The sequence below is a fragment of the Manduca sexta genome, chromosome 15 (assembly GCF_014839805.1).
Source record: "Manduca sexta isolate Smith_Timp_Sample1 chromosome 15, JHU_Msex_v1.0, whole genome shotgun sequence".
Classification (NCBI taxonomy): Eukaryota; Metazoa; Arthropoda; class Insecta; order Lepidoptera; family Sphingidae; genus Manduca; species Manduca sexta.
This window is the reverse complement of record NC_051129.1, coordinates 10,943,439-10,957,573: the sequence shown is the minus strand read 5'-3', so window position 1 is coordinate 10,957,573 and position 14,135 is coordinate 10,943,439.

Sequence of the window (14,135 nt, the reverse complement as noted above, 5' to 3'; positions counted from 1 at the left end):
TTTAACAATGTTACAGTCAAGGTATTTGCTAATCAAACTTAATGTCTGAGGGTGAATTGGATTTAAAATACAAAACACGTAATTCCAATTGTATTAAAAATATGAAGTTTGTGAAAGTATTATGATGTTTTAGCTAATCACACATGGATGGATATTGGATATATTTGAACAGAATTTAGAACACGGATAGAAGAAGTCATATATTATTAAAATACACAATATCAACAACATAAAATTATACGAATGTCGATAGTTATGTCAGTTTCTCACTACGTTTTATACTTTTATAGAACCCCAATAAAAATTGCACAGGACATTCCCCCGTTATTAACAAGCAAAGGGGGCGACGGCCTAAGAATACCAATCACTCTCTATATTTTATTTTACTATCACATTCGCTTCAAACCTAAGAAAACCTAACCTTCAGAGTAAGAAAGAAAAAAGAACGATAATTTTTTTACAGACGCAACACAAAAAGAACAATTAACATAAAATATAATTCAAAATAAAAATATGAAATTAACTAAAAATAATACAAATAAAAACTAGGTTATAATTGACGTGTTTAGTGGCTTTTACTCGTGGCTCAGTACCTTCTATTAAATACAAACTACGCCGCAAAACCTACAAGCTGATGAAGCTGATCAGTTGGTCCTGCATTTTAAAATATTCACAGTGGATACTTTGTCCGTCGACATGATGTCGTTGCCGTAAGCCGATTAATTAATACTTCGAAACTTCGAACAACGAACTTTTTAAAGCCGAAGTCAAACTTTAACGGCTATGTTTTTTTGTTAATTAATTATCCGCAAGATACTGATGTTACGTAATAATGACGCTAAAGTAATAAAGCATAATATAAAGATACGGAGATATTACAAAATCGTCCTTTTTAAACAAAATTAGGGGGGATTTTTATAGAAAGTCGTCAGTTATTTTCATTATTTACTTAGGCTTTGTCTAATTTTAAAGACAGAAATGCAAATTATAATCAAAGATATTGAAACTCACGGGATTAGAAATAATTTTGATGCAGTAAACAATTTTTTTATAAAATATAAAGTAAAAATACTTGAGTACATTATTATTTCATGCGATTGCGTACAATGAAAAAGAATTTAAATTTAAATTTCACAATATGATTTCATCAAATAGCGAAACGTAGATACGCATCAAGCACTTAATATAGGTCGAAATTAGTTTTTGTAACAATTTTTCTTCGTGTATCGGACCCCGCAGTCAATACTGGGAGACATCTGCGAATGGAATACCGGAAACCCCCGACTTAACGACTGCAGGGCCTTGGACGAAAGATGGAAGGAGGCATCTGAGGATGGAAGTCTAGGGGAAGGAGAAGGAATCCTCTTAGTATGGGAGGAGGGGAGAGAGCCAGGAAATGTTTACGACCTCTCATAGGTCACAAAGTTAATTGGCAACCATGAAGCATCCACTCTTAACTGTGTGCCTAGGGCCGCGACAAATGTCCCGTCATGCATAGGCGTGCATTCGGTATGGAGACCGAGCGCACAAGAATCCCCCGGGGGGGGTGTCGTAACAGAAGGTTAGATTTATTAACAATAGAATGGAAATACTTAATTGTTTCCATGATTCAAATCGCAACTATTGTAAACTGCATTTAAATGAAGCGGAATATATTTTCCGGTATTACATGTAAATTGAGTGAAACAATGGAAACGAATAAATATATTTAAGCTCATGTAGTCTATAAATATAATTTTGTTTAATTTTATCGAGAAATGGCAATGTCGTTTTACAGCATTTGATGTTAAGTGAAATAAAGTCCAAAAAAATGACGACCGACTAGATATAAATACAGCCGCGGGCAGACTGACAGAAAGAGAGAAACCTTTTATTTTCGTGCAACCTGTACACAACAATAACAGAACAAAGAAGGTACAACAAAATTAAAAAAAATGCTTCTTGCTATATCTTTTGCCTAATCGTTTAACTATTTTTGTTCCTTATGTTAGATCACAAACATTATTTTTAAGTTCACCGACAGTAAACAGTAAATTGAAACAAAATTTTCGCTACATATCATTTTTAGTCAGAATTTAATATCGATATAAAGATGTTGATATAGTCAGTTCGTGGCCTAGTTCGAAACATAGCCTTCGGCTTCCTCATTAATAATTCATCAATTATTTTTTTTCTAATTTCATTGTCTGACATTTTCATATTAAATATTCAAAGCACAAACACGCATCACGCCTTTATATCCAAAGGTAGTCAGAGGTGGAATCAGGACACCGACTTTTTAGGGCGAGCCTGTCTCCACATCGGCCACAGATTCCGGACTGCGGGCTGATATTGAACAGAGAAACCCAATATTACTTTGCCTGATCCAAGATTCGAATCTGGGACCTTAGAGTAATCTCGTATCACGCACGCAATACAAGTAGGCAGTCTACATATTCAAACGGACACAATTTGTTACGTGACTTAAATCTGTTGCGCAATAATTTTGCATATTCATGATAACTGTGACGGAGTCTGTAATCCGAATGTAATTAAGTAGTTAATGATCCAATACTTAAGGCGGTACAAGCGTACGCCATCAATCGTTGACAAGGTCTGCACACCGACGACACTTCATCGACTAAACTGTCGAATTGATGATATTACTTTAAACTCCTTTGCTGGTGAATAAATTCTTTTTAGTGATTTATTATGTTACGCGAATGTTAAACATAAAAATAAAAATATTTTTCGGATTTATTGCGGTTTTTATATTATCATTTTCTTTCGACGTTTCGAAGACTTTGCAGCCTTCCTGGTCACGGGGCGAAGTCGGGTGTAAAAAATTAAAAAAAATGTTTTATTTCAACTTTAATGTAATTTTTCAATGCTTAAATATAATAATCGAACTGACAGATAGTTAAAACGTTCCTTTATGTGATAATAGTAACCGACAAAACTGACGATCAACTTTAAATCTCGTGGATGCGTCCTTAATCGAAATCTTCTGCCGTAAAGTTTAATTGAAGATGTTTAGGACTAGGTTTTACTTGCAAATTTACTTGCTCGTAAACTAAACCGTTTAGGATCCGAGGAGGGTATGTGTCTTGTTTATACGTGGCTTTATATTTACTTTTCCCTATCGAAATAAATAAACTTATATAACTTTGCCGGTGGTAGGATATATTTTATATCTGTCCAGATAGCGACCACCATACACAAGGTGTTAAAATCTGCTATAGTGGCCCACGTAAGTGTGTCGCGTTCCGGGAATTTTTTATTTTTTCCGGGAATCCAGTTCCAACAGGCCGGCATAATTGTGTCAACTGTTAAGTGGTAATCATCTCTCGTCAGTCGTCATTGGATCCCACTCCATTTACCGGGTGCGGTAGGGACACTTTGTGTGCATGTAAAAAAAATAACCTTTGTAGCCATTAGGAAAATGCAATGCATATTTTTCTTTACTTCAACGTTGCCTCGGAATAAATCCCTTTGTGTTTTACTGAAGCGTAAGTGTTATAAATTACTAATGAAAATTGTTTGCATGTAACTCAAACCACAAAATATTTCAAAGGACTTGGGAAATTAACTTTTCATTAATTAGGATAATATTTATTTCATACTTTTGGTTATATTTTTTAAATAATTTTTTTAAATGTTTGCCATTTAAAATATAATGATTCGTTCCGTCACACTTTTAAAAATGGATTTTTGTTGGAGATATATTTTATTTAATGTAAGTTAACGTTTTATTTTTATGAAACGTAGTTGATAAAGCCTACGATTGCTAAATCCACAAATCCAACATCAACAAACATTATTAAACACAATGTAACAGGAAAAACACGATCATTTTCACGAAATTTCAATGGGTCGGTAAACAACGTTTCGCTGCGAGTGTTTACCTTAACCCGTGTCATATCGACAAAATCGGTGATAATAGCTACAATTAGGGACACAGAGAAGTATCGATAACAACATCGATTACAAAACATCGAGAATCGCACGTTCTCGATGTTTTGTAATCGATACGAATATGTTCATGATATTTGCACTCAATAGTGAGTAAAACTTTTCGCATATAGAATTTATGGAATACTCTGTTCAAATCAATTTTGTAATAAAGTAAGAACCATAAGGTAAGAAATAAGAGGTAAGATAATAATTTTGCATAATAAAATTCATATTGTATGTATTATGAACGTTTTAAAAACTCTAATACTGTCGAGTAAACATAGCTTTGTCTAACTTTATGAAGTTTGTCTGCATTCATAGCCGGTAACTCTGACCTGCAATATATCAACAGGGTGAAATGGAATCTGCGCCGTATGTCGTGTTACTATGATTTATATTTGTTTAGTTCTTCGTTGTAATGTAGGCTAAGGGGAGAAAGTTGGTATTAGTATAAGTTGTAGACGACTGAATATGTTTTTGTTTGAGAAATATAACCCTTAGTGCTAAAGATATTAGAATAGTTTCTTTAGCAGTGCCAATTGATCACAATGGAAGTAGAATCTATGCTTACAAACCTGAAGTTTGTTTGTTTGAACGCACTAATATCAGGAACGAATAAACCGATTTTGAAAAATTTTCAATAGTAGGAAGTTACATTACTCTGCAGCGCTATAGGCTTTTTATCAGAAAATATACAGCGGGACTTTTATCCTGGAAAAACGTTTTCACGCGCGTGAGCGTGAGCTAAAACTAGTCAAAGATAAAACTAAAAAATACATTTAAAAAGAAATAACAGATTCAAGTTTACTTGACATGAATTTTATTTAGTAACCTTAACCTCCTCCTAGTCGAATTTCGACCCCGGCGGCCAATCTCAACGGATATCAGCCAGGTAAGCAGGATATATTATAGTGCATAAGTGTGTGCGCAATGCACAGGTGCACTCTCTGTTCCTTCACTTTCATAGTTCGGTGAGACGGCAAACCGAAATTACCGGAGAGGGATCAGGCGCAAGACCAATGGCTTTACGTACTTTCCGAGGCACGGGGGTATCACAGCGCAATTTCCTGACTCCGAGCTGCGGCTGAATAATTTTTTAAGATGGAAAAATTCAGTCACAATTATTTTGGCCCAACCCGGGATTCGAACCCAGGACCTCAGCGCGGTGGCCGCACTTGTACCATGTACATTTAAAACTACGCCACCGAGGCGGTCGAAATTCATTTAATACAATATACCCAAATATACCAACATTTTTCTACGTACTAAAATATAACCCGCACGAACATGATAAAATAAACGACACGCAAAAGCGGCTTGTAACCTCTCCGGTGTTTGCCTGTATACGAGATTTGATGACCGGCCTAACTATATACTTAGGCCAAGTTGTTTTTTCTGAACGAGTGTCTGACACGATAAGGCGCTTCGTCCGAGTGTCTTCATAAACGTGATGTTTATCGTCTATTATGTGGGTGAAATATAGTTGTGTAGAATTATACTGAGTTCGTTTCTAGGTATTGACTTAAAAGATATCTAACTGTAACACATACGGTAGCTTTAATTATTTTTTTTATTTGCGTCGGTGGTGTAGTTGTGTTATGATACGAGTGCAGTGCTGACTGCTGAGGTCTCGGGTTTGGTGCCCGGGTCGGGCAAAATGGTATTGGGATTTTCAGCCCGGAATCTGGAATATCGGAATACAATGATTTCTTATATTTACGCGAATGTTAGACATTGAAATTAAACTAATTTTTCGGATTCTATCGCGGTTTTGTTTTTTATTTTTCTCCCGACGTTTCGAAGACTTTGCAGCCTTCATGGTCACGGGGGACTGAGGTGTTGTTCATCCGCAAGGTCAAAGTTACAATATCTACCTACATTTTACAATTATACAACTTTTAAAATTTTTAGCTGTTTTTTTAATTTCAATAGCCTCGCGAATCATCCTGGGCAGGAATCGGTGTTCTTTGGCGAGGATTTGTGGCTTGTCTAGTCGCAGATAATGATTGGCGCCTCCTTCAGAGTGTTCAGCGACTGCAGACTTCGTCGAGCGTCGGTGTTTCACGTCAGCTATATGTTCTTTTACGCGGGTCCCTATATTTCTTTTTGTTTGCCCGATATAAGAGAGGCCACAGTTGCAATCTATTTTGTATACTCCCGGTTCTTGTAGAGGTATATGACACTTGACAGGTGGTAAAAATTGACTGATAAATATCAGACCCATACTGATAAATATCTGAACGGTGAATCTCATCACCATCCAAAACAGTTAGCTACCGTGGGCAAATCTTTGTTTCAGAGAGCACAAGGAATCTGTGACGAGAAACACCTGGCCGCTGAGCTGCAACATGTCAAGCAAGTACTGCGAGACAACAAGCTCCAAATTCCACGCCGCCGTCACAGAAACCGAGTGAAACCAGCCACAGTTGAACGTGTTCCGGTTGTATTACCATATGTAAGAGGAGTTACCGACAAGATTGGCTACATCCTGAAGCGTGCTTCCATAAAAACTTATTTTAAGCCGCCTAAGAAGATTAGTCAATTTTACCACCTGTCAAGTGTCATATACCTCTACAAGAACCGGGAGTATACAAAATAGATTGCAACTGTGGCCTCTCTTATATCGGGCAAACAAAAAGAAATATAGGGACCCGCGTAAAGAACATATAGCTGACGTGAAACACCGACGCTCGACGAAGTCTGCAGTCGCTGAACACTCTGAAGGAGGCGCCAATCATTATCTGCGACTAGACAAGCCACAAATCCTCGCCAAAGAACACCGATTCCTGCCCAGGATGATTCGCGAGGCTATTGAAATTAAAAACATCCTAATTTCAATAGGGAAGATGGTTGGAAGCTTGCACAAGCCTGGGATCCAGTTCTACATTTAATTAAATCGGAACCCAAAAGACCGGCTGCCAGACTTCAAGACACTGTGAGCTCATTCTGCGTAGATCGGACCACCAACAGCTAAAATTTTAAAAAGTTGTATAATTGTAAAATGTAGGTAGATATTGTAACTTTGACTTTGCGGATGAACAACACCTCAGTCCCCCCCGTGACCATGAAGGCTGCAAAGTCTTCGAAACGTCGGGAGAAAAATAAAAAACAAAAAACCGCGATAGAATCCGAAAAATTAGTTTAATTTCAATATCGGAATATGTTCCGATATGGCGATAGGCTCGCCCCCTATCACATCATGGAACGAATAATACTTAGCGAAAAATGGCTGCCCTGGTTGAGCCTCTGCATACCCCTTCGTGGATAAATGCGTGATGATGTGTGTGTGTGTGTGTGTGTGTGTGTGTGTGTGTGTGTGTGTAAGTGTTGAGCTCCCTTCTGCATTCTCAACATCTATTCTATCCTTCCAATCTTTCACGTAAGAATGCTACAAATAACACTTCTAAATCATCATTATCTCGAAATAATACAACGAAACGTGCTGAGCCTACAAAGTTCGTGTGCAAACGCCCTTACGCAGTACAGTTACCAATAATGGTACATCAGTTTTATAGAGATGGCCCAAGCGTGCCAAATATACGTAAATGTAAAGATTATTAAGGCGTCCTCACACGGTTAGTTTTGAGATACTGGCAGCCTGCCAGATCGGGAAGCAATCAGGATTACACAATGCAATACGATATTACTATAAGGAAAGTGATCGAAGTTAATATATTGAACTTCCGAAGTTGATTCGAGATTTTATGGTTTTCTTGGTATCTATTTCCTTTTATATTTATGGAAATGAAGACGTAGTCAGCATATGATAAATTATTGGTGGGAGTACCATGTTTTTATAAGGACACGCAAAAGTGACCACACTGCACCTGATGGTAAGTGGGGTGGTGTACAGATAGAGATGATTAACCCTCTCCAGTTGACACAATTATGCCGGCCTGTTTGTACCCGGATAAACATAGACTGGTCCTGGAACGCGATACAGTTACATGGGACTCTGTGGAGGGTTCTGGAACTTACGTGCTATGATTACTATAAGCTTTGCTAGTACATCTAAAAATCATCATTTCCCTATAAATATTAAATAATAATAATTTATCATATGCTAACAACGCCTTCATTTCCATAAATATAAAAGTAAATACTAGATGCCAAGAAAACATTAAAACTCAAATGAACTTCGGAAGTTTAATACATTTGCTTCGATCACTTTCCTTATGCCGGCGCCACACACAAACGAATATTTGTACAAAGGCTTTGCCACACATTTGAACACAGTTACAGACACTGACCAAATTAATTTTTTTATGGCTTTTACTTTTAGGTTTCCATATAATCGGCTCTCCTTCAAGCAATTCGATAACTTTGAACGCTTTAATGTGTTGTCGAGAAACCGATACCGAATAGCAAATACGCAAACATTTAAACAAACTTTGCACAAATACGCAAATACCCGTGCCACACATGAGTTCAAACAAGTGTTCAAATATTTTTGCTATATGTGGCGCCGGCATTATAGTAATATCGTATTGTATAATCCCTATATTCATAAACAAGGTTAAAAATACCGTGGCAAACCCTAGCCATCGTTTATCACAATAAACAAAAACCTCATCTACCTAGGTATTTTACCAGCGGTGTTAATACATTAGTATTTAATTTATCAGCCGGTCGCGCCCAGGTTGAGCAAGATAAATAGAGGGCGAACCCAGCAGACGCACTTAATTGCGTTGATTACTATTGTAGTGGTGGTACTCCTCACTTACATTTAACGTCAGGTTACTGATTTGTAGATCTTATTCGGGCACGGCGAAGTGGCTTGTGAGAGTGGAGTGGCCTACATAAGTGTAAACTATTTTTAGGGTTCCGTACCTCTAAAGGACAAAGGGAACCCTTATAGGATCACTTTGTTGTCCGTTCGTCTGTCAAGACCCTTTTTCTCAGGAACGCGTGGAGGTATTAAGCTGAAATTTATATCAAATACTCAGGTCTACTGTTCCTTAGAGCTGTTAAAATACTAAACTTCTAAGCTAACGCAATTAAAAGATACAGCTGTTTATGTCGCAAATTTTCGAAACTCGCAAGGGAATCAAACCTACAGGATACTTCCCGTGAAGTTAGAATCTTAAAATTTGGTAAGAACCAACATCTTATAATACAGATAAAGGCAAAATTGCGGAAACCGTAAATTTTTAGTTAAGTACATCACATAATAATTATTTTTTTAATAATTTTATATTTACTACCCCTTTCCTCATGAACGCGTAGAGGTATTAAATTGAAATTCATATTTATCTGCACTTCATATATAAAAATAGTACATAGCGGACTTAATGCCGTAGGCATTCTCTCCTCCTCATCTTAGGGTGGTGCAGAGAGAAATAGGTAGGTTATGGTAATATGACACTTGAGAAAAATGATAAGTAATAAAGTATATAAAAAAATATAAAATACCTATAATGAACATAAACACAATATAGGTAAAATTGCAAATATCAATATAATTTATGTTATAGACGAAAAGTTTATGAGATTGTATAGGCAATTTTTTGGAACTACTGAACCAGTTTCGTTTCACTAATAGGAAGCTATATTACTCCTATGTGTTATTGGCAATTTTTTTCGGGAAAAACTTTGTCCTGTGGGCGGAGTTGCGGTCAGAAGCTAGTTAATTAATAAGAGACATCACACCAGTTGACAGTTATGCCGGTCTGATTGTATTTTATACTATACAGGCTGTTCCTTAATGTGATATTGTGTTTTTTGACAGTATCCGCCCGGAATCTGGAATTAGTGCCCGGTATGGCGGTAGGCCCCATATCACATGATGGGACAGAATACACAGTGTGTGTATGTATGTATAATTTTGCAGATATAATATTAATAATATAGAAATATCGAATATTAACAAATCTATTCCTTTTGGTGGTTCACAACGAGAAGTGTTGATCCCTTCGATAGGCGATAGGCCCCCCCTAAGAGCATTACATTACTACGGAAAGGCCCTAATAACAGCATGAGAGACTATGCCTTCCCTTTGCAAATATATATGTGATGTGTTTGTTTTATCTTAACTGGTTGGTTTACGTAGACGTAGCGATCCAGGAAGTACAAATTGATATGTAAGAGAAAACGAATAAGCTATTACGCCATCTGTTGGAAAATAAAAGTATGTTCAACGTTTATGATAAATAACTTGAAATTCAACTAATTTTCCGGATTCTATCGCGGTTTTGTGTATTTTATTTTTCTCCCGACGTTTCGAAGACTTTGCAGCCTTCATGGTCACGGGGGAAACTGAGGTGTTGTTCATCCGTAAAGTCAAAGTTACAATATCTACCTACATTTTACAATTATACAACTTTTTAAAATTTTAGCTGTTGGTGGTCCGATCTACGCAGATAAATAAGTTTCTAAGTAAACATAAAAACTTGATGCAATGTGAATTCAAACATAATCTCCTTATTGAAAACGTTAAAAATATGTCTCATCACTCCTTATTGAAAACGTTTAAAAATATTTCTCACCATTTCAGAAAAAGATGGTCCAAATTACGCGGTAAAAGCCAAAACAAGATCAATCAAATTACCGTTTGAAAGCAGCGATTCATCTAAACTTCAGTTGGAATAAATTTTGTCCACAACTGCTGGAGGGAATGTGTAAGGCCCCCCCATCAATAACAGATTTGATTGCGGAGGTTTGATTGATCGGATCGGGATAATGGTCGTGACACACCAAGGGCATTAGTCGAGAAATGGTAGGTGTGCCGACGACTTAACGCGATAATTTGACCATTAGGCATTTGTTATTTAAGTTGGTACATGGTAGGAACAATCTGACTGACGTAAGCCACGCATGCGATGCAACATCGGATAGTAGATGTGCACATTTGTCTGCGTATGCAATCCATATTTAGATCAGACAGTTTGTTATTTATTAAGTGTAAGTTATTTATTATATACAATATTCTTTCACACGCTAATCAGACGCGAGAAATATCTCCTCTTCTTAACTCCGTCCCTTCGATACATCTAACGTTGCGTGTGGCGCGTATGACAGCATTGCGTGGCAGTGCGTTTTTTTTATCGACTTATAGGCAAACTAGCAAGCGGTCTGCCTGATGGAAAGCAGCATCCGCCGCCCATGGACTTTGCAATGCCAGAACCACAGCAAGCCGTTGCCTACCTGGAAAACCTTAGTACCTTTTTAAGGCATGTTTGTAATAGAAATTCAAGAGTCTAGATTTTGTAATGCGTGTTGCTAGTCGCTAACGGGTATTTTGTAAGACTCTACCTTTACAAATTTTCGTATAAAAATAACAAAATCAATCACCCTACATGGAACCTAAAATGGTTGTCTAAATGTAAGAGCGGGCTAACCGTGAAGCGAAAAAAAATATTTGTATATCTGCACGACAACGTAACTCCACTGCACCTGATGATAAGTGGAGTGGAGTTCAATAGAATGGCGACTGGCGAGAGATGATTACCCCTCGGCATTCGACACAATTATGCCGGCCTATTGAAACCGGATATTCCACAGGCTGATCCCGGAACGCGACTCACTTACGTGGGCCATTATGCCAAGATTTAATATCTTGTATACGGTGGTCGCTACCCGGGCGGATATAAAATGTATCCTATCACAAGCAATGCCACCACGAATGCTTTGTATGTATGTTAATAAGTATTGACATTAATCTTAGTGTGTCCCAAGCATTATAAACGCCTACATTGCAAACAAATTTTATGGGCACGTTGATAGGACCCACTTATTCATCATATTGAGGTATAGAATACATTACGGCTTGCATTTGAACGGAAAAGGCGTGAAGTGTATTTATTTTTTCTTCAAACGATAGTAATTTCTTACGTTTACGTGAATTTCAGGCATTGAAATAAAACTTAAAATTTTTTCGTGATTTTTTGTTCAGTAAATATTAAACAAAAATTTGTAAAAAGATCCATAAAGAAGGTTTATTTCAATGTTTAGATGATGTTCTATAAATTACGTGTTTCCAAAACTTTTTTTGGGTAAGCAATTTGTCAAAAAAAGTCGCTATTAGATTCATAATCTGAATCTGAAAATGAGTTCTGTTGTTTCGTTTTGTTTGTTTTTCATGGTGATGAGGGTCAAAATCGGTTAACAAACAGTTTATAACATAATTTCTTAGCTATTACTTTTAAAATTGTTTTTTGGTAATCTATCATCAATCTGTACCTCATAATGATTTAAGACGCTTGTATTCCGCTGGTTTATAGTCTTATATTCGGGGAGAGACTATAAAAATCCATGAAAATTACTATTTAATAATCTATTATTACTAACACTTAAAATATATATTTTTTTAAATGTATTCCTTAGTAGTCTGCGTTTTAAATCCATTTTAAACTTTATGATTTAGCAATACAGACCGGCTTTTGAAACTCATTTTATTTATAAAATATTTTGCTGAATGATTAAACAATGAAAAACTAGGTAAGGAATTTTAATACTTTGAGCCAGATGCATAATTAAACAAGCAAAATATACGTAAAAATTTAAACTGAATTCCAAACATCTTACGCCTAGATTTAAAAGTTTGCAATGAAGACTTCGTGAAGATTTTATAAAACCACAACGTTTTGAAAAACTTCCACAAACGATGTTATAACTCGGTCTACAGTATCATTTAGTATAAAAAGTTGTGTCTCAACACGTGTTAGCGAACTCTTTAAATATTAAGCAAACCTTGTCTAAAACTTAGAGTATTAGCGTGAAGCAAATAGAGTTCAATTTTGAATATAAGAACTTATTTTAGTATATATTAAAGTTGTTTTAATACTATACTAATAGAAAAATGTGTGTGATAACTTCACATTTTATTAAAGTTGTTAAAGCAAACGCGTTGTTATATGGAACGACAATTACAATTAATTATGAATATATCCGTAACTAAATAAATATTTAATCTAGCTTTAAATCGGTTCCGCTTATTTGGTGATACGCTACTAGAAATTTATAGGATAGTAAAAGAATTATTTTGGCCCACCCGGGATTTAAATCTAAGACCTTAACGCGCTAGTCTTACTCGTACAGCGAACGCAATACAATAACGCCACCGAGGCAGTCAACTTGCAAAACTACTACTCAACAAATTTTGATTACTTCACACAGGTGAAACAAACGCACAATGGCCCGACTTTTTTACGGGCTAAGTGCGGAAAAAGGAGCCCATAACCATAGGTGAAACAATTACAAAATATAGTTTAGTTATTTATATACCTTGCGGAAAGTTCACTGCTTAATTTACATAGCTTGCGGTCTACAAACAAGTATGAACATATATCTCAGCTATAAAAGCTACTAAACTAACTTAACTCAGCTCATCCTCAGCAAGCAGCGTAACATTTCGAGTGTCAAATGTTTGTTTTATGTTCTTAATTTAAAATTCAAGAGATCCTTAAATGAGAATGTCAAAGTAAAAAACAATGTTAAATTTACCGAATTTACTCCAAAGGAGTTCATACATTGTCTTCAGGGATTACAGAGTAAAAGGCTTGGTAATGTACTTAATTAATGCCTACGTGCGCATTTACATAGATTTTTTCCCAAGAGACACATTGGGACTTTCTCACGTGAAAACGAGGGTATTTTATCGGATTGTTAATTAAACTCATGAAACGTTCTTTATTCATTCTGATTTTTTTACATGACCTTTACATTTGTTAGCCTGGCAAGAGCCGGCTTATACAAACATACCGGACCTTTTGGGTGAGCGCTTAAGGGGCTCGCAACCCTTGGTTACTAACCTCGGCTCAGGACGGTCACTGGGAGAGGATGAAACATCAATGATTATCGATGCACGTACTCGTAGCTTACATAACAGTTAAAGTAATTGATTTAAATTAATATAGGTAGAAGTCCAATGCTATTTTCATCATATTTGAAAACACTTACCATTAAAATTTTAAAAAATATTCATGACTAAACGTTGCTCGCGGCTTCGCCCGCGTAAAAGCCAATAACTAAAGTTCTAAATCGATGCAAAGCCCCATATAAACGACACCAGCGCCATGTGATAAAAAACAGACTAAAAATTCGCAGCATACTTTGCAGCCTTCAGCCTGGGGGACCCAGTCCCATGAGACCATGAAGGCTGCAAAGTCTTCGAAACGTCGGGAGAAAATAAAAACCAATACCGCGATAGAATCCGAAAATTAGTTTAATTTCAAGGTCTAACATTCGCGTAAACATAAGAAATC